This window comes from Aotus nancymaae, unplaced genomic scaffold (assembly GCF_030222135.1).
Source record: "Aotus nancymaae isolate 86718 unplaced genomic scaffold, 86718_ANA_hifiasm-v0.15.2.pri h1tg000010l, whole genome shotgun sequence".
NCBI classification, from domain to species: domain Eukaryota; kingdom Metazoa; phylum Chordata; class Mammalia; order Primates; family Aotidae; genus Aotus; species Aotus nancymaae.
The window spans coordinates 25,044,747-25,068,604 of record NW_026988421.1 but is presented as its reverse complement, the minus strand read 5'-3'; positions in this window follow the sequence as shown (position 1 = coordinate 25,068,604).

Genomic DNA, 23,858 nt, shown 5'->3' with positions numbered 1-23,858 from the left:
ACATAATCTTACGTTGTCTCCATACATCCAATTATACTCTAACCTCCTGGGCATTGGCCAGTACCTGAAATTTTAAATCATTTATTTGTATACAGGTTTATTTTCTACTCCTCCTCCACAAAACTAGAAACTCACTGACAGCAGAAAGTTTGTTGCTCACTATTATTATCCCCAGCGTCCAGAATAATACTGGGCACTTGGTGGTCCCTTAATAAATAATTTTCTTGAATGAATGAATAATGAATGAATCAGTCAAAAAGACTGGTAACAAAACCTTGCTTAGCTAAGATGAAACTAGATTTTCTGCATCACTAATAACACTCAGATTTTTCTGTTATCTAGCAAAGTATAGCATTAATCATATGAGTCAAGATACTTCCATTAGATGATTGATTAATCCAACACTCATTATTGGAGATGTATTTTTTGAATTGCTTCCCAAAATTAAAATTTAGATTTTCTTTTTCTCTGTTTCATTTCAGGGGTAAAACGGTAAAGTACTAATTATAATAAGTGTCTGCTGCTAGCCACCTAGCTGTATTTGGAATGATCACCCATTTTATTTTATTATCTCTTTCTCTCTTTTGCAGAATTTAGTGCAATTCTCTCCCTTTCCACTCTTCGGTGTCTGTTTCATTTCAGGGGTAAAACGGTAAAGTACTAATTATAATAAGTGTCTGCTGCTAGCCACCTAGCTGTATTTGGAATGATCACCCATTTTATTTTATTATCTCTTTCTCTCTTTTGCAGAATTTAGTGCAATTCTCTCCCTTTCCACTCTTCGGTGACTGACAGCCTCTCCCTGCTCCCAATTCACTTTAAGGTGATGACAATTAAAGGAAGAAGATAGAATTTGTTAGCAAGGCTAGGGCACCTCAACATGTTATCTGCTTTTACTTAAAGACTGAGCCCCTTTCTTTATACAATGAAAAGAGGAAGAATTAGACAAAGATTACAGAACAAGGGCAAAGTGACCTAGCATAAAGATATAGACAGATTTAACAACTTTTCAGACAGGAGGTACAATAAGTTTTAAGATCTGGGACAAGAGAAATCTCTTTAATCTTTTTAACTAACTCCAACTTCAGTCTTTGCACAATGTGTACTGGTCTTCTCACAGCTAGGGTGATACTGTACTTGGTGATAGTACTTGAGCCTATATTTACAATGATCGAAAACATCATATTTGAATTGAGCACCAGCTGACTTAAAATTTTAAAAGTTGCATTTCATTGTGCATTAATGTTTTCATTAGTCTATTCATTCCCACAAAAGGGGAGTAATTTTAACATGAAAAGGGCGGTCTAACAGGGCCTTTATGTCTTACTCAAATAATTGCCGAAATCTGGCCTGCCAAGACAGAGAACCCGCTTTAAAGTTAAACGTAAACTACCATCTCCTCCTCACTTCCTTAAGCAGTTGGAAAATGAATGACAACTTACGCTTATGATCAAATTGTTGCAGAAACAATCCTTTGCTACAGATACTTGAATTCTGCTAGAACAAAGTCCATCTAAGACATATTCCAGTAAGCTCCCATGCTGTAAACAACCTTTATTTCATAAGAGCTAAATCTAGAGTGTTTTCATAAAGCTATTAAGGTTTATTGAGTAAATAATGCCCACTTTGCCTTGGTTCTAACTACGTGTTCACTTGACAAATATGTGGATGCAACAAGGGTTTGAATAACAGCATGTTGTTAAGAGCCTTTGAAGATATCATCCTTTCAAGGAAAAATGCATTTAGACAAAACCCCTTAATATTTAAGTGCTTGTCATAAATAGTTAAAGGCATTAGCATATTTTAAAACAAAAGTTTTTTAATAAAGTTTAAAAAATCATTTAAGTACTTGTAGGATAGATGGGGGTGGTGGCTTTCATATAATGCATGTTTATTATTTCCCATATAATTTTTTCATATTAAAACATTGACACAGCTAAGCATAGCGGCCTGGGCCTGTAGTTCCAGCCACCTGGGGTCTGAGGCAGAAGGATTGCTTGAGCCTGGGGGCTGAGGCTGCAGCAGCGAGCTGTGTTTGCGCTACTACACTCCAGCCTGGGTGACAGAATGAGATCCCATTTCTTTAAAAGAAAAAATTTAAATAAATTAATACAAACATCGACACAATTTCCTTCCCTTTTCTTTTTTTCTTTCTTTTTGTTTTTGAGCTAGAGTCTTGCTCTGTTGCTCAGGCTAGAGTGCAGTGACATAATCTTCGCACATTGCAACTTCCAGCTCCTGGGTTCAAGCAATTCTCCTGCCTTAACCTCCTGAGTAGCTGGGATTACAGGCTCCCACTACAGGGAGGTTTGTATTTTTAGTACAAAAATTTTTGTATTTTTTGTAGTTTTGTATTTTTAGTAGATGCAGGGTTTCATCCTGTTGGTCAGTCTGGCCTTCAACTCCTGACCTCAAGGGATCCTCCCAGATTGGACTCCCAAAGTCCTGGTAGGTATAAACCACTGCGCCCAGCCAGTTTTCTAAAATTGTTCCCTATACAGCTAGAGCTAGAATAGACAAAAAAAGACTTTCCACCTCAATTAGAATTAAGAAGGATTTGGTAGACTAAAAGATTCAGAAGCTGCTAAAATGTTAATTTGATTGTGTGGTCTCTTTAAAATCTTATATCAGAAACTTATGCTTGGTATTGTGGAGCTTGCTGATGTAATTGGCGTCGTATTTGTGGCTATCACTAATTTTCTAATGCTATTTGTGTAGAAACTTTAGCTCTCAGCATCTGCTATAAGCTACACAGCACTTAGAATGATACAATTTCACCTGGTTCTTCAAATCCCAGTTTATACCTATGTGGCTTTGCTGTGCACAATCTGCATATATAATCATGTGAATTCATAGACACAGTTGATTAAAGTTGGGCTCGGTTGGAGAGCTTATGCACAAACACAAAAACAATTAGGGTCACCTCACTGCCCAAGGGTTGTGTGCATGGTCACGAGATGTGCAAATTTATTAGCAGCAACATGTCTCCATAGATATTTTGCAAATCAAATTTCTTGACTGTTTTCTAAACCATGATTGTGTTGCTAGTAATCTTCGGTAACTAGTCAACTGTAATGATTTCATTAATTAACATTCCATATATGCAATATTTCTATCTAATTCTAAAACTGATAACAAGAAGCATGCCTGATTGCAAATATTGACTTAAGAATTCTAATGATGGTCATAATTTATTAATGCTCTTGTCTGTATCTGTTACAAGGAACTTTCTGTATGCCTGAATGGGATTGTTTTTGATTCGTTGAATATGAATGAAGAGAAAATAGGCATGTAAATTATTGCTGTTCTGTACATTATCCTTATGATGTCTTAGATGTCACCAATTAAGTTATATGGAAGGGCCAAATTCATTTGTTAGCCATAAATGAATTTGGCCCTTCCATATAACTTAATTGGTGACCAAACTAAACACTTCTGATATGATGTAGTTGGGTTAAAGCCAAGGCTTGTAGCTTACATGTACAACAGACTTGACAAATTTATGTGAATGTTTATTTTATAGTGCAATCACTGGTGTAGGGATACCAGCTTTATTTATATATCTCCCAACTGCACGTACGGTGAGTAAGAGCTGCGGCCCAGGGCTATGCCAAGACTAATTACATCCCCAAATTCACTTGGCTTTCTCTTCTTCCCTTTTTACACTCTAGTAGAAAATAAATAAATAAATATGCACACACCATAGGGATTACTTGTAAGTACCTTCATTAGGCCATGAGATTGTCAAATTACATTTTTGCTGTATTTGAACACAGCTGAAAAGAATACAATATATGTTTCCACAAATGAGGATACAAACTTTCATAGCATTTTCTAAACTTTTTAAGCATTAAAGAATATAAGGAACCAGAAACATTATTAGAACTATTGGGAAGGTAAAGAACAAGATTTCACAAGGAGACCTGAACATTTTAGTTTAGGAAGAACAGATGTTCTCTCACTGGTAACAACGAGGTAGGTTCCTGAGTTCCATTTACAAACAAGACTATTGGATTATTTTATGAATGACTTCAAAATGCTGAGTAAATGTGAATGATGGATCACAATAGAAATAATTTCATTGTTGAAATGTTTCAGTGGTTACTGAGATACCTGGAACTTCCATTTCTAAAATGAGTATTAGGTACTTAATTATCTTCCAAGACTATGTCTTAAAAGCATTTAACTTTTTCACTTTTAAAATGTAAAACTTGATGGCAATGGTTTTCAAAAAACATGAAGAAATGACTATTTGCTTTTGTGGTTGATATGGCAATACACGACCCTGATCTTCGGGAGGGAAGGACTTGCAGCCCCATCCCTTCACTGTCAACTCCTTACAGAGGCTGCCTCTACTGAATGGAGCTGCCTCAGTCAAGATTATGCCCCATTCTGGAGTGGCCCACACCCACTAAGTGACATGGGAGCATAAAATCCTACTTCCCGCACCCCACTTGGAATAACTCTGAGGGATAAACCTTAGAATTTCTTGAAGAGTCTGCTGAGTCTTCCTTTAAAACTGCCTGAGCAACCTAGCTCAACTTCTCCCTCTGCTCAATCCGAAACACCTAAATGACCTGTAGAGACAGGAAAAATTATAGTAAAAATAATTACAGTTATTTATTAAAGACAGGATTTCAGTTAATTAAGTTTGTTCATTAAATTTGTATTACTGTCTTATTTTTTTCTATAATAAGTATGTATTATTTTATAATTAGAAGGAGAAAAAAAAGTCCTGATGATAAGTGAGTTGTTTCATGGAATGTATGAAATGAGATTAGTGGGCCAATCATGAGCCTTGGGAAACATCAGTATTCAAGGGACATATTAAGAAAGAATGAAAAGAATGGCTTAGGAAAGAATGGCATTAAAAATGACAGGAAAATAATTAAAAGAATATGTTTCTATGGAGTCCACGAGACTGAGAGTGTTTCAGGGAAGCCATTTCCATAGACAAGAACAGTTCCAGTGAAATCATTAGGGGCAGAAGACAAATTGCTGTGGCCAAGGCATAATTAAGAGGTAAGGAAGAAGCAGAAATAACAAGTCCAAACCATGTTCCCAAGTCTCATGGCTATGAAGTTCATGAGAAAAATGAAAGGTGGAGCTAAAGTGAAGGAAATAATTTAGATCAGCATTTAAGATAATTATCATTAAGTTGATTTGAACTTTTTCATAAGCAAGTAGAGTCAGAAATATTTAAAATATTGACAATACAATGAGGGGAGTATGATAGTAACTGATAAAGGCATGGAGAAATTAAGATGAGATCAGATCTACTTTAACAATGGAGAAATGGATCTTGAGTTGCAAGAGAGATACCAGGTCTTCTGAGACAAAAGGATAGTCTGAATAAAAATAAATATAATGGATGTGGTAAATCAAAGAAATCCATTCCTAGTTGTCTCAACCACTCTCAATTTTGTGAAGAAAATTATCTGGTGAGAATGAGAGAACTGGGTCTTAAGTAGGAACTTAAGGAACTTGAGAAGAGTAATGAAGTTTTAAATAGTTGCTGAATGGAACGGCAGAGGAAATTGATAATTCAAACAATCATTGAGTGGTGTCAGGATCCTGGCTGGTGTGACGGCCATGAATTATTTAGGGCAGCAATCTGAAGAGCTGTGGAGCTGTGACATTTTTAAATTTATCCATTTATTTACTTACTTACTTATTTTCTTTCTGGGACAATGCTCAAAAGGCTACGTAGGACTATACTGGATGTAGATGGTGGTTGAAGAGGCAAGAGATACATGTTTAAAGGACAGGGGTGCAAGAAAGGAGGTGCTGAGACAAGAATACAAGTGGAGAGAGTGGTAACAATAATGATCCTTGTGTAGTCTGATGGACCTGAGAACATCAAGAGGTCAGCAAGCTATGGACTCTTAAAAAGCCCAAGGACATTTTAGTGAGAATGGGTGCCCAAGGGAGAGGGAAGAATTAAAGACTCATCAAATGAAACTGCAATGTCTGAGGTGTCCCAGTCCTCAGTGATGATAAGTTCCACGGTGTTGACGTGAACATAGAAGAGAGACCAAGGTGAAAAAGTCAAGAAATGATGAGACCAAGATGCTTAACAATAATCATTCAGGATTAGCAGATATGGGGTATAGTTGGGAAGATTTTAGGACAGGCAGAAAAGGTGGAATATCTATCCTGACCCCTAGGATGTGGTTGGCTAAAAAACCAACCCCTCTTTCACTCTGAAAAACGTCCATCTGTGCCACCAATGAAGAGATGGGCCATACGCTGAAATGAGTAGGGGGTTGGTCATTTTGGGGAGATATGTGAAGTTCTAAACTATTTTGCCAAATTAGAAATGGAGTGGGACAAGCAAAAATGTTGGTTTTTCCACATGATGCTATATGAATTCTAGGAGGAGATCTGCACATCATGTAATAGGGTCCTGTGGAACACACAAAAAAAGGCAGATACCAAAGCTGAGGGGAAGCATTCTTTGACTAATTGCAAACAGGAGACTTAGGAGTGTTTTTTTGCATCAAATATAAATGAGAGACATATAACTAATGAAATTCATACACAGATCTGCCAAAGTATATTTATTAAATCATAAGTAAAGCAGAACTTCATTTATTGACAGAAACTGGAGACTATCCAAATTTCTACCTTTAGCAGAAAGGATAAATTGTGGCTTAAACATATAATGAAATACTATACAGTAATAAGAATGATGATTCTATATTACAAAAAGCACGAGTGAATCTCATATGCCTAATATGGAATGAAAGAAGCCAGACAAAAAAGGAATACATATTCTGTAATACCACTGGCATAAATTTCAAAAACCGGAAAAATGAATCAAAGGTGTTACAAGTTAGAGTAAAGGTCATTTGGTGGAAGTTGTGACATGAAGAAGGCACAGAGAAGGTTTCTGCATTCCAGTCATGTCATATTTCTTTTTTGTTAACTTTTATTTTAGATTCAGGGGTACAAGTGCAGGTTTGTTACACAGGTAAACTTGTGTCATGGGGGATTATTATATTTCATAATCTGGGTACTGAATACACAGGTTTGAAAATTAATAGATGCTATCCATTTAGGTATTGCAGACTCTTCTGAATAAATATTACATAGTAAAAATATCTTCTTTAAACTATGACAGATTAGCTTGTAGCAGAGAAACTGGTCTGTCAAGATAAACTGTACAAGATAAATATAATTTTAAAAACTCTGCATGAAAGCATGATACCCTCAGAGAACTAACTACAGATCCAAGGCTTGAGGGACTAAGATCTCCAAGAGAAGTAAAATCAAGAGGCTAAGAAATCAAGGTGAAAGCAGTTGCTAAGAAACTGAGAAAAACAGTAATTTGTCAACAATTTCAGCTGGGAAGATAAAAATTGTATCCCAGAGCTTAAGATAGCCAGGACTTGGGGGCTATTATTACAGAGAAAGCTGAATCCCATTGAGGTGACCTGATATTTGGTACCCTTTAACCTTAGATGTCTTTTCTCAGGAACAAACAATAACAACAAATAATACCAGCTAAGAGACTGAAAAACGTTGCAGAGATAATGGCAGTCTTGGATCTCTCTCTCTCTCTCTCTCTCTCTCTCTCTCTCTCTCTCTCTCCACATGTATACGTATGCTATCTTCCCTTAGTATTTGCAAGGGATTGATACCAGGACCCCTGCAGATTCTAAAATCTGCAGATGCTCAAGACGCTGATATGAAATGACATACCATTTGCATATGGTCTATGCACATCCTCTCATATACTTTAAATCATCACTAGATTTCTTATAATACCTATTACATTGTAAACGCTATGTAACTAGTTGTTATACTGCATCATTTGTATTATTTTTATTGTATTGTTATTTTGTATTTTTTAATAATTGTTTTATTTGTGGTTGATTGAATCCACTGATGCAAAATCTGTGGATACCAAGGAATGACTGTGTATATATGCAAATGTATAATGAATTATCTATGGTCTATCTATCTATCATCTATCTACCTATCTACCATCTATCTCTATCATATCTATCTATCCATCTATCTATCTATCTATCTATCTATCTATCTATCATCTATTTATCTAATCTATCTGGAGGGAGAGAGGGTTAAGACCCATGAGGAAGGATTCTGGACAATACTTTAGCTATACCATAGCTTTCATTAGGAAAGTAGGGCCTAAGGATCAGCCAAAATTAGGGCAGACATTATAAAGACTTATAGCCAGTTCTAAATCAGCCCAATCCCAGACTGAAGTAAGTTGATTCATGCTTTCTCTACCAGTCTGCAATAATCAAAAGTAAATTATCTTTGGTGGAACACAATATCATCCATAGTATTAAATTATTTCTATAGTTTGTATATACAATATTCATTATATTTAATTAATTTACTATGTATAGCATGAGATAAAACCAAACAACTGAAAAACAGGTAAAAATGCCCTCAATATAAACAGATACAGGGACAATCCAGGTACTGGAGTTCTCAGACATAGATTTACAATATCAGTAATTTGTATCTTCAAATTTCAACAGAGAAAAGGGATCTATAAAAATAATAAAATGGAACTTTTAGAACTAAAAAATATAGTAACCGAAATGAAGAATTTACACATTTCATATCAGTTTAGATATAGCTGAAAATAATATCAGTGAACTAGAGGAAAGACTAATAGAAATATCCAAGTTGAATCATGAAAACAGAAAAAAGACAGAAAACACAGAAGAGTATAATCGACAGGTGGGCTGTGGTGAAAACCTCTGATAGGAGTCCCAGGATGAGACTAGAGAGAGAATAGGGGAATATGGTATTTGAAGGGCTAAAGGCTAAAAATTTTTGAATAGATTGAAAGAGATTAAGGTACATAGTTAAGTACTGCTGCAAACATCAATGGAGAAAAATAAGTAAAGCCATTTCTAAGAAAATCAGAGTAAAACTAGTGAACCCAAAGACAATCAGAAAGAAAAAGAGACTTCTTTCTGTCTACTTCTAGTTGAAGAAGACAGAGAAAAATAAGATATACTATTTTCAAGGAAGAATAGGACTGACAGTTGATTGAGTTAGATAGACATGACAAAACCAAAAATGAGAAAATAACAATTTTTAAATGCTTAAAGAAAATAATAATTTGCCCACTGTTATTTATGTAGCGAAAATATTCCTTTGAAAATAAGATTAAATGAAAATATTTTTAGATATACAAAAAATAAGATAACACACTATTAGATTTTAAGACATTTAAAAGCTATAGTTAAAACACTTGTATTCACAAGAATAAACAAATAGACCAATGGAACACAATAGAGAGTACAGAAATAGATAACACCCATATAATTGGTTGATTATGATGCTGCCAATGGGACATCATACCAAGAGGAGAGTACCTAGCATTGGGAAAGGGTGGCCTCTTAAATAAATGGAGCTGGCTCAATAGGATACCAGTATGGAAAATATATTTCTTGACTCTACCTTATACAACACAAAAAATCAATTCCAACTTGATTGTAGGTGTAAATTAGACAATAAAGCTTCTAGAAGGTAATAAAAATGAATATGTTCAAGACGTGAGTTAGACAAAGACTACTTATATGCAAAACAACAAGCACTAAACGTTAAAGGAATGACAGATTAGGTAGATTAAAAGGAAAACTTTTTATCCATTAAAAAACACCATTCTGAGAGTGAAAAAGCTGCAAAATAAAACATATTTGTAACACAAACATCCAGAAAGGGATTATTAAAAAAAAAACATGTAAAGAAATCTTACAATTCGTGAGAAATTCAATAGAGAAAGATTTGAATAGGCATTTCACAAAACAGAATATCTAAACCATACACACACACACACACACACACACACAGACAAATACACATGCATGTGTATATATCCCAGCATCATTCATGAACAGAAATATACAAAAAAAAAAACTGAATTATATACCATATGCCAACCAAAATACCTCAATTTTATCATCTAGCTATCTATCTGTCTATCTATTTTTAGCAGCAGAGTCTTACTCTATCACCCAAGCTAGAGTGCAGTGGCACAATCATAATAACTGTCAAGACTCAATGCCAAGATTTTGTGAAGATGTGAAGCACTTATAACTCACATACACTCTAGTCTTGCGGGGCAGTGGGAGGGGGGAAGGTGTTAACCAGCACTATCACCAAAACTGAACATATCCACACCCTTTGTTTTAGATTGTACTCCCCTAAAATCAAACGCAGACAATCCTATTGCAAGAGGTTTATTTGGAGAAGGGACGGGGGAGGGAAGAAAGCTGAAGAATAGTAGGTGAATTATTAAGTGAATTACCATGGTTAACTATTGAAATTTACTAGAGAGCTTTGGGAGACTGTGTAGAAGATGCACTGGGATTAGAGTCAGTCATTGTTCAAGGGCTACTAGCAGAGATGTTAATGCCCTGACTTCAGACTCACTATGTGCATGTGTGACTCTGTGTATATGTGCGTATGTGTCTGGGGAGCAGGGTGTTCAGCCAGCTTCAGTGGCCACAAAAAGCCCTCATGCAAAGGATAGAAATGGTGAGAACCATGTGGTTATAAGTGAAATACCAAGAGCCTCTGCTTTACCTTATAACCCAGATCATCAATTTCTAGGCACATATCTAACTAAAATACAAACACATGAATACTAAAGGTGTGAACAACAATAGTCATAGCAGCATTAATTTTAACAGCTCTAAACTGGGGGAAAAAACCTAATGTCCATAATAGTAGTATACATAAATATATTCTATTTTGTTGTAAGAAAATATAAGCAATGAGAATGAATAAACTACTGTCCTATTCAGCAATATGGATGAAATGTGCAGATACCACATTCAGAGGAAAATACCAGGCAGAGCATACATATTGTATGGCTCCATTTACATAAAGTCAAAATCAAGTAAAAAAACCCATTTATGGTTTGAGAGGTCAGGATAGTAGTAGTTGCCTTAAGAAAAGTGGTGCATGTGGTTAGTGACTGGCTAGGGATAACAGGTGCCATTCCACAGCATGTGGAATGTTCTATCTCTTGATCGGGGGTGTTAAATATATGAGGGTGTTGTCTTTATGAAAATCCATTGAGTATATGAGTACCCTTATGATTTGTGGCTTTACTATATTTATATATGTTATTTTCAAATAAAAAGTTTATTTTAACAAATACAAACATAAGCCATTTAAGAATTAATGGCAACACTGATTGCACATTCCTTGAGAAGGAGAAATTCTGACTCTTGTCAGCAAGTTAATGCTGCACCCTTTAATTACATTTTAGGCAATTCTATTGAAGGGTATTGGAGAACTCAACACCTAGACTATGATTAGATGTGAATACTCTGGAGAAATGACTAGGACATGCCAAATGTTAAATCTTCATTATCATATGCTCTCTTTTGCAAGTTCCTAGCTTCAGCTCTATTTTTATATTTCCTTTAACAGTTCCATAGTCCTGAGCAACTATGGCTGGTTTTTTTGAAATCCATCTCATTATGAGACCAAAAGAAAATGTCTTTGTTTTTCTGATCAGTTCAGTTCTTAGGAATCCTTTGTGCATATCACACCCCCCACATACTCTTTTTAAACATATTAAACTTTTACCAAGATACTGATCTCTAGGCAAGTCTAACTTCTCTTCTCTATGTTTTTATAGAAGCATAATATGTGTTTTGTCCACTGTCTTGCAAAGGGATATGCCCTTCATTATCCTTCCAAGAGCAACCCTAGACGTGGTAGGCAGAGTCATCTGGGTTCACATATAAATGGAGATAGAGCTTAAGTATTTTTAGAAACGTAGTCAAAGCCAATAGGAGCTGCTTTTGAAATGCAAATGAGAATTGCATTGCCAGAAGGCAGATGTTGTAAGAAAAAAAGCCTGGGTATGTAGCATGATACCCTGCCAGAGGTTACATTTGTGATTTCTCTCTTTTCTTAGAGAGGTAGTAGAAAACCTGTTTAGGATTAGTAATGGTGTCTTTCATCACACTCTCCAATTCCTTGAGTTTATAGAGAGGTTCATAATAGTTCACATAGAACTGTCAGTCTTCCCACTGTCAAGTATAGATTTACATGTTCTTTTTTTAAATTTTTTTGAGACAAAGTCTCATTCTGTCACCCAGGCTGGAGTGCAGTGGTGTGATCTTGGTTCACTGCAGCCTCCACCTCCTGGGTTCAAGAGATTCTCCTGCCTCAGCCTCCTGAGTAGCTAGGACTATGGGTATTTTTGTATTTTTAGTAGAGGCAAGGTTTTGCCATGTTGGCCAGGCTGACCTCAAGTGATCCACCTGTCTTGGCCTCCCAAAATACTGGGATTACAGGCATAAACCATTGCGCCTAGCCCAGATTTCCATATTCTTTCCAGAACAGAATACAACAGGAGCCAGAGAGGGATAAAAAAGGAGCAAGCAAAGTCAGATAAAGCCCCAGATGACAGAGGTATGTTGAGATCAACAGTTTGGGTGTGTGGTAATAGAACAAAGAAGGGGGGTAGAGATCCATATGAATTCTTTGTCTTTAACAAAGAATAAAATTAAGGATTGATAAGAACTCATTAAGATACTTTTATAAAACTGCTTAGTATTTAATCCTTTATATCCTAACTGAAGGATATAAATATCTGTGTAATTACTATAGTTTTATGATTTGTGACCTAACATAAGCTAATAATTGACATTGTTGAACATAAAATTATCTGTTTGTTCTAAATGCTGGGAATGAATTGAGATAGAAGAGACAAAATTAATTCAATTGAAGATACATGGAGAAAATGGGTGGGAAATAGGGAGAAGTCTGGCTTTGGGGGATAGTTCTTTCTCCACCTATGTCTTCATTTATTTTGAGGCATTTAAACATGTATCAATATATCTCTATCATTCTTACTCTACCCTGCTTTAAACTTCTATTTTAAAGGTAAAGGAAAAAGTAAAAGAAAACCTTTTCAAAAGAGGTAAGATTTGAATATATATATACACACACACACACATATATATATGTGTGTATATATATATATAAATAACTTTAAAAGTAATTTGGGGAAGTGGCTTAATAAAAGAGAAGATACCTTTCCTTCACTGGACAGTGCTAGGTCCTACCAACTCTGTTGATGGTGGTAAGAAACTGACCAGGCATCCTTAAAATGGTTTTCTAAGTTTAATAGTCCCCTCAGATGGACTAAACTTTAGACAAGTTTCTTCCTGACTGAAAGTACCTAACTTCCCTTTACTTAGACCATTTGCTTTAGAAAACATGAAATTATAAATTCTTTTCTCTGCCCCCTTGAGATGTAAATCTTCTACAAATTAAGTCTCTCTTAAGGACACCAGAGAAATCTACCTCAAATGCAATCATCAAGAAAAATACCCATCACATCCCAGGCTCTGAGAGAGAGTAGGAGAATAACTTTGATGAACACCAATTAGCAAACACAGGGGGCCGATTCACATAGCCAATCTTCCCTCTAAATACCCTTCAGTACTTTACCGCGATTCTACAAATTATGCAGTTACAGTTTATCCTGATACTAGAGAACCTCCTCCCCACCCTGACCCTCACCCCTACACCCCTTAAGATAATGGCACTTGTAGTATTTGGCAGCTCCTGTACTTTCAAGCTGGGAATTCTCTTGAAAATTCCCTTGAAAAAGCATAGCCAGGGATCTGGCTAGACTTAATCCTTCTGAACTCAATAAATGAATCAAAAGACAGGAGGAATGTATATAACTGAAGCAGGCGGAGAGCAAATTCTGTGAGGGTCTTTTGATTCTATAAATGTAACCAGTTTCAGAAATTGATTCCTATCAGAAGTTCAAACATTTTCTCTGCTGTTGACAACAGTATTAACAGCTTGTCTCATGATCACATCTTTCATTTATGTGAAAAGAAGCTAGTCTCCAACCTTATCTTAGCCTCCCTCATAACTTAGGGTTCAAACTTAATCTGGCCCTTGCTTATATTAAGAAACCCCCAAAACATTTCTGCCTCATAAGATAGTAACCTCAGTGAGCACAAAGGTGAGGTTTGTTTTGCTCACAGTGCCTTGCATGTAATACACACCTAATAAATATTACAAATTTCAGTTGTATATTCTCATCTTTGTTTTATGGTTTTGTCACGGGCTGACATAAATGCCAGTTTCTAAATTTTTCATTGTTTATTTCACTTTAGAAATGTCTTCTTGGGGTTTACTTCAAACTGCTATTTACTCATTCAAACAGAAGACTGTTTGATTTATCTTTTCAGTAGATAGTGGGGAATCTGTTCCGAGTCACCTATTTTCTCCTCCTCTCTAGTTCATTGTAGTTAAAGACCAAGCTGACAAAACAAGAGAATTTCAAGACTAATGGTATAACTTTCATCTGTAGCAGAGGAGAAATTAAAGGATCATGCAGGGACTGAACTCTTAATGACCAATGAACCTCTCACAAAATAAAGCGTTTACAACTTGGTATTTACTAGTCTACCTTTTAACAAATCTCTTATCATTGAGAATGTTATTATCATGTAAAGATACATAGACTACGCAGAAAGTCCCACAGCACCAAACTAGGCTGTATAACATTGTACCAGTCAGGATGTGTTAACTAGGAGTGTTAGAAAACTATACCACAATGATTACACAATACAGGTATTGCCTTCTGTGTAAACAAGAAGTCTAGAGGTAGGTGACCTAGTGTTGCTGCACTGGCTCAGCAATGTTGTAGACTTAGACTCTTTACACTTGTCTTCTCTACCTTCCTTGGAATGCTGACTTTTTCCCTCCTTCTTGCTTCCTCATGGAGACCACTCTAGGAGTCTAAGGGAGTCCAGCCATCCTGAGATCAAGGGATCTCTGCTGCCTGAATAAATCTGGATTTTTTTAGAAGACAGAAATGTAACTAGGGAGGTTTGGACATTGTTTAAACAGTCGATATTGTCTACCATACCTTTTCTTTTAAAGCCAACATCTACTGGGAACTTACACTATGTGTCAGGCACTGTAAACTTCATGTAAATTAACTTAATGCTCCCAACAACCCCAGGCAGTAGGCACTGTTATCTTCATTTTACAGATGAGGAAACAGAGCAGCAAAAGTTTCAATAATTTGCTCAAGGTCTTAGAGCTAAAAAGGAGCAGAGCTTGAACTTGAACCCCATCACTTTATCTCTTGAACCCACCACTTTTCTATGTTGATTAATCCTATCCTTGATGCTATTTTGGCTTAATATAAGTATAATACCTAGGGTGATTTTTTTGTTACATGATTTTAGGAACAGTGATATTTACAACAAATAACTTGACATACTGCCAAGCTGATTTTGACTTTTGAAGCATCTAATGGGGATTTTTAAATGTAGTGAAGTGTGAAGCTTTCCTTCTTGTTAGTTTCGAATGTTGAAGAATCCAATGTCCAACATGTATCTGTTGACTTTAATTCTACAAACCTTTACAGACAACCCACTATGTGACAGGAATCACAAAGGCAGAGCTAGATAATAGAAGTACTCTAGTCAAGGATACAGGATCATAAACAAATAATTATAACACGATGAGTGTTATCATAACAAAATGTACAATAACACTCAGGCTGACAGATTAGCCTAAGGCTAAGTAGAGAAGTGTGGGAACTCCATGGGCGGGGGGAGGTGAAAATTGAATTGAGCTTTGAATGAGCAAATATTTGAAACCCATTAGAATCAGTAAAAGTGGCCAAATGTAGAAGCAGAACCTTGAGAAATTGGAGGCTGTAACATGTTTAGATAGCTTCGAATGCAAAATGTGCAGCTTGATGATTAACTTTCACTTATCTTGTGAAAGGAGTTTTCAAACAAACGTAAGCCATATAAATGTAATTGACTCTAGAAATACATTGGATTTTGTAAGTACCAATACCTTTATTTGATCACCAAAATCTCATGCAATGGATAGATTGCTAGATATGTAATAAAGCAAATATAACAAAACATCACTGGCAGAATTTATATAGTGGATATATGGGTGTTCATTATGCAACTTTTTCAGATTTTCTCTATGATTGAAAAATTTCACAATAAAATATGTCTTCTCAGGAAGGCTGTGAATATTCAGGACATATAGTTTACTTGTATACCTCTTGCATTTGTACAAAACTAGTGTTTTTCTGTATTTTAGGATATAGGTCAAGACAGTCAGCTCAGGTTTAAGCTGATCAGATAATCCAATCCCTTAGCTATAGTTACTGATTCAAGTAAGAAGATATAGGCCTGGTGTGGTTCCTGCCTATAATCCTAGCACTTTGAGAAGCCAAGGCAGGTGGATTGCCTGAGTTCAGAAGTTCGAGACCAGTGTGGGCAACATGATGAAACCTCATCTCTACTAAAATACAAAAAATTAGCGGGCTTGGCAGCATGTGCCTGTAGATCCAGCAACACTGAGAGGCAGGAGAATTGCTAGAACACGGGAGGCGGAGGTTGCAGTGAGCCAAGATTGCAACACTGCATGCCAGCCTGTGTGACAGAGCAAGACTCCGTCTCATAAATATACACACACACACACACACACACACACACACACACACACACAAGATAGGCTATTAAGATTTGAGTGAAGTTTGTTGACATCCTCAGGGGAAGAAAATTTCCTCACTCTTTGGAGAGTTTCTGAAACCATCTGATCTTTCTCTTGGGTTGTAGAGGAAAGCTATACTTAAAGAATTGTTGAGAGTCATTTAAAAATGACCAGAGAAAACCTGGCAGAAGAAAAGTAGGTCCTTATTGCCACCACTGTAAAGCTACTAAATCAAATCTTTATACCTAATCTTTCCAGTTAAACATACAAATAAATTCTTCTTTAGTGTGCATTTTACTGAATATGTCTTTTTACAAATCTTATATGTGAAATAAAGACAAAATTCATGTAAGGAGACAAAATAATGACACTGAAGTTTTATAAGGAAGTACAAAAATATATGTATTCTAGTCCATCCCAAAAGATAAGTCTTCAACTTACAAAAAGATACGAAATATCCATATAGATAATAAATAATTCAAAGTTAACATCAGAAATCAATGTCATTGATTATCAATAAGTACTTTTTAAACTTAAAGCAGTGGATTAAGTTCTGAATTTTTTAAAAGTTTCCAGTAATAATACATTTCTGATGGCTACAATGAATGTATTAGTCTGCTTAGGCAGCCTTAACAAAAATACCACAGACAGACTTGGTGGCTCAAAATAGAAATTGATTTTCTCAGAGTTCTGGAGGTTGGAAGTCCAGGATCAAGGGGGTCAGGGATTGGTGAGATTGAGCTTGCAGACAGCTCCTTTTTGCTGATTCCTGTCCTTTCCCCTGTGCCACAGAGAGAAAGAAAGCTCTCTGGTGGTTCTCTTTTTATATGGACACCAGTCCTGTTGGATTAGGCTTTGCTCATATGACCTAATTTAACCTAATTACATCTGTAAATGCCCTATCTCCAAATATAGTCACATGGAGGGGGGTCAGGATTTCAACATATGAATTTTGAGGGCATGTAGTTCAGTGCACAACATGTATATGAATGCATATGTACACACACTCCACACGCACATTTGTATTTCGATCATCAACCTTGGCATATGTGTAACCTTTGAAGCGAAGCAATTGCAAAAGATAAATGAACCTTGCAGATGCTTATTCCTGCATGTGTTCCCTCTCACCCACCACCATACTCTACATACACACCAGGAAAATAACTGAAAAACACTTAGTAGGCAGTCATTGCATCATAAATACAGTTGCCAGATCCAAAAAATAAAAAGGGATGCCATTTAAGTTTTAATTTTGTATAAACAAATATTGCATGGGATATCCTGAAAACCTATTATTTGGGCTGGCCATGGTGGCTCACTCCTGTCATACCAACACTTTGGGAAACTGAGGTGGGAAGATGGCTTGAGGCCAGGAGTTTGAGACCAACCTGGGCAATGTAGTGAGGCCCTGTCTCTACAAAAACAACAACAAAAAAATGGGGCATGGTGGTATGTCCCAGCTACTCAAGAGGCTGAGGTTGGAGGATTACAGCTTGGGTGACAGAGAGGGACCCTGTCTGAAAAAAATTTTTTTTTAAATCCTATTACTTGATGTTTATCTGAAATTCAAATATAACTTGGTGTCCTGTATATTATCTGGCAACCTTAATTATAGATTGAGGATTTTTTTGTTGTTAGTAATGGAAAGAGGGAAATTTTACCTTTGTATTCGGTAATAAGTGTAATTTTTGATCCTGCTCAACCTTGCTAGGTCATATGTTCTGGCCAATTCTAGTTGAGACTGCTGCCAAGTGTATTGTATTACGTTCCTACTTCATGTTTAATTTCATCAGTGTCAAATGATGTTTTTGGTGTAGCTTCAGATGGATGGCTATGTGACAGGCTGTGAACACCAGGCAAGAGAAACCTCAGGTTCTGGTTTTACTAAGTATAACTTATTTAAAACAGCTTGACAGCAACACATGCTTCATGCAGAGATCTCTCTGAGGGCCATATCTGTGTGCTGCAATGGAAGTGGATGTCTTTGCATTGTTGATTTTCAATAAAGGTTACGGTGTAGTTGAACTGTACACTTCCCCCCAAAAAAGATACATTGATAAACTAAGCTCTGGTAGCTCAGAATGTGGTCTTGTTTGGAAATAGAGTCTTTGCAGATTGATTGGTTACCTCGAGATGAAGTCATATTGGAATAAGGTGGCTCCTAATCTTATGTGACTGTTATCCATATAAGAAGTCAGCATTGTGAAGACAGAGACATACAGGGGGAATGTCACGTGACAACAAAGGCAGTTAGTTATGGAGTTATGCAGCTGTGAGCCAAGAAATGTTGAAGGTTGCCAGCAAAGCACCAGAAGCTAGGAAGAGGCAAGAAAGGGTTTCATTTCCTTCAGAGAGAGCATGGCCATGCCGACACTTTGATTACAGATTTCTAGCCTCCGGAACTATAAGACATACATTTCTGTTGTTCAGAAACCCGAGTACAGCATGTTCTTACTTATAAGTAGGAGCTAAACATTGAGTATACATGAATATAACCATGGGAACAATAGGCCAGGCATGGTGGCTTGTGCCTGTAATCCCAGCAATTTAGGAGGCTGAAAGGGGTGGATCACTTGAGGTCAGGAGTTCGAGACCAGCCTGATATGGCAAAACCCTGTCTCTACTACAAATACAAAAGTTAGCTGAGCTTGGTGGTGTATGCCTGTAACTCCAGCTACTTGGGAGGCTAAAGCAGGAGAATCGCTTCAGTCTGGGAGGTGGAGTTTGAACTGAGCTGAGATTGTGCCACTGCACTTCAGCTTGGATGACAGAGTGAGACTCTGTCTCAGAAAAAAGAAAAAAAGATGGAAACAATACATACTGGGGAATACTGGGGGCTACTAGAGTGGGGAGGGAGGCAGATGTGGGTTGAAAAACTACCTACTGGGTACAATGCTGACAACCTGGGTGACAGAATCCTTACCCCAAACCACAGCATTCACACAATATACCCATGTAACAAACCTGTATTTGTATCCTCTGATTCTAAAATAAAAGTTAAAATTACAAATGGAAAAATCTATTGTTTTAAGCTGCCCAGTTTGTGGCACTTCATGACAGTACCCCTAGGAAACTAATACAGATTGATACAATTTTTATTGTTATTATCAGAAGAACAATAGAATAGAGCCCCCAAGGGATGAGCTAGGTGTGAGGCATAGCTTGGGGCCTACTTGCAAGTGTTGGAAGTGTCGCTCCTTTGGAGGAAAAGTCTATTTCCGCCAAAAAACGGACACCTGAACTCCTGAGAGCTCAGACCTTCTTTAAAAAAAATTATTTTTTGATGGCACTTCTTATTTCATTTTACTGCAACAATTCCATTGAGAAATGCAAAAGGATTTTTATTGTCATATCAGATTTACGTGGTAAAATTTAATGTACTTCTTGTCGGTTTTAAACACTGGAAATATCAATAAAATGTCAAATTATATTTGACTTCAAACCCAAGTGGTTATAAAAATGCAATACAAATTTACAATCATTTAGTCTTCCCCTTTTCCCACAATAAAACCCCGTTTTATTCTTTATGGGAAGCTAAACTTATTTTGCTCAAAGCTGGTAATTTATTAATCTTACATCAGATCTGAAGTATGTTTCTCTTAGAAATCAATGGTAGGCCTGGAACGAGGACCAAACTTTTTAATTATGGCTTTGAAGTAATGTAATTGTGGTTTTTAATGCCTCGTACATCTGCTTGAAAGATTATATGAGTTTGTTCAAAGTTCTGGAAGCAATAAAATTAATTTTTTGGACAGTGAGCCAGCAAAAGGATACTAGTGATGCTAATTGGAGTGTATGGCACAATATCTCTTAATGCATTTTGTGATCTATCTTACACAATGAACATCTTGCCCAGGGTGTCAGCAGGAACTGCATCAAAGGAACTTTTGTTGGCCTTCTGTTCAGATACCTTCTTTTTTTTCTTTTCCTTTTCCTGCATTCCTGGTATTAAAACAATTTATTCTGTCTTGGATGAGAGATTCAATGGCGTGCAGCCGATCTTTCTTACCACTATTTACGAGGATTTGAGGCCAAGCCTGTCTATAGATTAAGGTTTTTAGGCAAAACTCATTTCAGCGATCAAGGTCAGCCATTCTTTTCAAATGAGCATAGCTGAATGGGTCATAGTCACCCCTGAGCGTGAAGCATAGAGGAGAAGAATGCTAGAGAGAGCACGTAAGGAGAAATCCTGGTGGAGCTTTTATCCTGGCACTATTTCTTGGACTCCCAAAGAAAGCATTTTTATAGTATTTCAGGATACTCAGGTCTCCGGATTATAACTTGCTCAGACAGGGCAAACATTAAAGTTCAAATATTTTTGTGTTTTACCCTCTTCCCTCCTGCACACATTTGTGGTTTTTCTTTTATTTCAATTTTTATAATTATGTGGCATCATATATGTCTTTGTAATGCCAATGGACTATTTATTCATTCTCTTTCTCTAGAAAGGTAACTATCTAGTGTATCTGGAAATATCATTTTCTACCTAATAACTCATTTTTATTTTTTCTGATGTTCTTTTTATTCTAATGTTCTTTCTTCTACATTTTAGTAGCATTTCACAAAATTGAGATGTACTTTGTATATAACTTAGGTTGGTCCATATCAAAAGTAAATATTGAACATAAAAAAGGAATTTACAAAATTATTTTTCTTGATCTGAGACTTAGTTAGAATTGGCTGCTTGACTCTTAGCATACTTCTGTGTTTTGTAGCTTGTTCTCTGTCTGTCTCTTGCACTTCTCCTAAATGATTACTTCATATCTTCGATACACCCCTCAGACATCTGAGTCCTCCCCTCCACCTTTCTCCTTCAGTCAATGGCTTGGCTTCATTCTTCATGGAAAAAAAAAAAAAAGATAAACGATCAGATGAGATTTTTATTTTTATATCCAGCACATAAAACATTTTGTGGTAGGCAGAATAATTCTCCTCCTCCCATCTGCCAAATAGCTGCCTCCTAATTTCTGAAACGGTGAATAGAATAAGTTACACGGCTAAGGGGAATTGAAGTTTTGGGTAGAATTTAAGTTGCTAGCTAATTAGCTCACTCAGAAATAGGAAGGCTAGACTGGATTATCCAGGTGAACCAAATGTAGCCATAAAGGTTCTTTAAAAGGTGGACAAGAAGGCTGAGGTGGGTGGATCACGAGGTCAGGAGTTTGAGACCAGCCTGGCCAATATGATGAAACCCTGTCTCTACTAAAATTACAAAAATTAGCTGGATGTGGTGGCATGCACCTGTAGTCCCAGCTACTCTGGAGCCTGAGGCAGAAGAATTGTTTGAACCCAGGAAGAACCAAGGAGGTGGAAGTTGCAGTGTGCCAAGATTGTACCACTGCACTCCAGCCTGGGCAACAAGAGTGAGACTCTGTCTCAAAAAAAAAAAAAAAAAGTGGACAAGAAAGGCAGCAGAGGAGGTCAGGGTGATACATTGTACACTGTGAGAAGGACTCAACATGAATTTGCTGACTTCGAAGATGGGGGAAGGGAACTATGAGAGAAGGAATGTGGGTGGCATTAAGAAGCTAAAAAGAAAGAAAGCATCCTACCCAGAGCCTACAGGAAGAAATGCAGCCCTAAAGATACCTTGATTTCTGCCTGGTGAGACCCAGTTGTCTGAAGTGGTCTGACCTACACAACTATAGCATAATAATTTGTGTTCATTGAGCTTGTGGTAATTTCTTAGTTTGCGTTTGTGGTAATTAGTCACAGCAGAAACTGAAAACTAATCAACGATCAAACCAAACTAAACGAAATAAGCCAAACACAAATAAAACCAAAAGAAACCTTACTGCCCTCTATGTTGCTTCTCTTCCTCTCTCTCCCTCCGTTATTCCTCCCACAATCTCAATCTCTCTCTCTCTCTCCCTCTCTCGTTATAGCAGAATTACTCAAAATAGTTGAAAATACACATCCTCTTTCTTCCTTTCCCATGGCCTTCTTTCCACTCTAAATCTGGCTTCTGCATTCACTGTCATACCAAATCTGTCACAGCTAAGATCACCAATGGCACCCACCTTACCAAACTCAGGACATTTTCATTCCTCATCAGCATTGTTAAAACATGCACCAGTTCCCTTACTGAAATAGTCCTTTCTCTTAATGTCCATGAAAACAAACACTTAAAGTGTTCGCTCTTCTTTTGGACTTTCTCAGTGTCTTCTTCTGGCTTTTTCCACTCCACCTAGTTCTTTTAGTTGGAACAGCTCTGTGTTCAAACCTGAACCTCATCCAGGGTCCAGACATTAAAACAGAAACCACCATATATGCTTTGGCCAAAAAAATTAATACACTGATTTTGTTACAGAAGTGATGAAAGCGCAAAGGATACAAATAGAAGACAGCAAGGCAACCCCGAAATTCACAATAGTAAGAAGCAGCAACAGGTCTTCCAAAATCCTGATGGGCATAACCCACTACCTACCTTCCGGCTTCCTTGGATAGCATAAGGCACTTAAAGCTAAATAGTCAAAAGCAAAGCTCACATCCTTATAGCCAGACTTCATCCAGTGCCCCCCTTTGGTAAATGGAAACACCTTTGCACTTGCTAAAACTAGAGTCCTAGATGCCATGCTTAGTACATTTCTTGACCTCACCAGTCTACTGACATCCAATAAACTACTCTTTATATTTCTCTTGTAAATAATTTCCAAAGATGACAAATTTGCTTGATCTTCATAGTCATGATCTGGTTCAAACCACCATCATTTCTCACTGTACCATGAAAAAAGTCAAAATTTTCTGTTCTTTTACCAAAGAACTACTTTTTAAATGCAAATTTGTTCGCAAGTCAAAAATTACATTTACATGCAGAATGCAAAGGGGAGAAGTTCTTAACAGGACCTAAAAGCCTTGTTTGATCAGGTCTTGCTGCCCATATGCCCTTCAAGCTACATGCACAATGTAACTGAGTTTCCCATGGGCGTTTTCTCTCCTGCCCTCTCCACATTCATTCCTGGAATGCTGTTCTTCACTTCTCTGTGGCCTCACTCATCCTGTCTTAAGAGAGAAGGATGCAATTATCTGATTGGGAAAGTTGGGAGAAAAAACTGGACACGTGTGGCTCGTTTTTTCCCCTCTGACTACTTGGGACTTAACTTCCTGCAGAAGCCACATATCAGCTCTGATATTTTTATTACTAAATGTAAATTTAATAAGTAAATTTTTATTACTAAATTTTTTAAAAAAAATCCCTCATCTTTCTGACTCTTCTCTCAGTTGCACTTAATCACAAGCACAGAAGAGAGAGGGTTTAATTCTGTGTGCTCCCTAAATGTACAACATGCCAGCCTATTATATCACCTACTACAAGCTCTCAAAGCCCTCCATAGTAACCGCCCCAC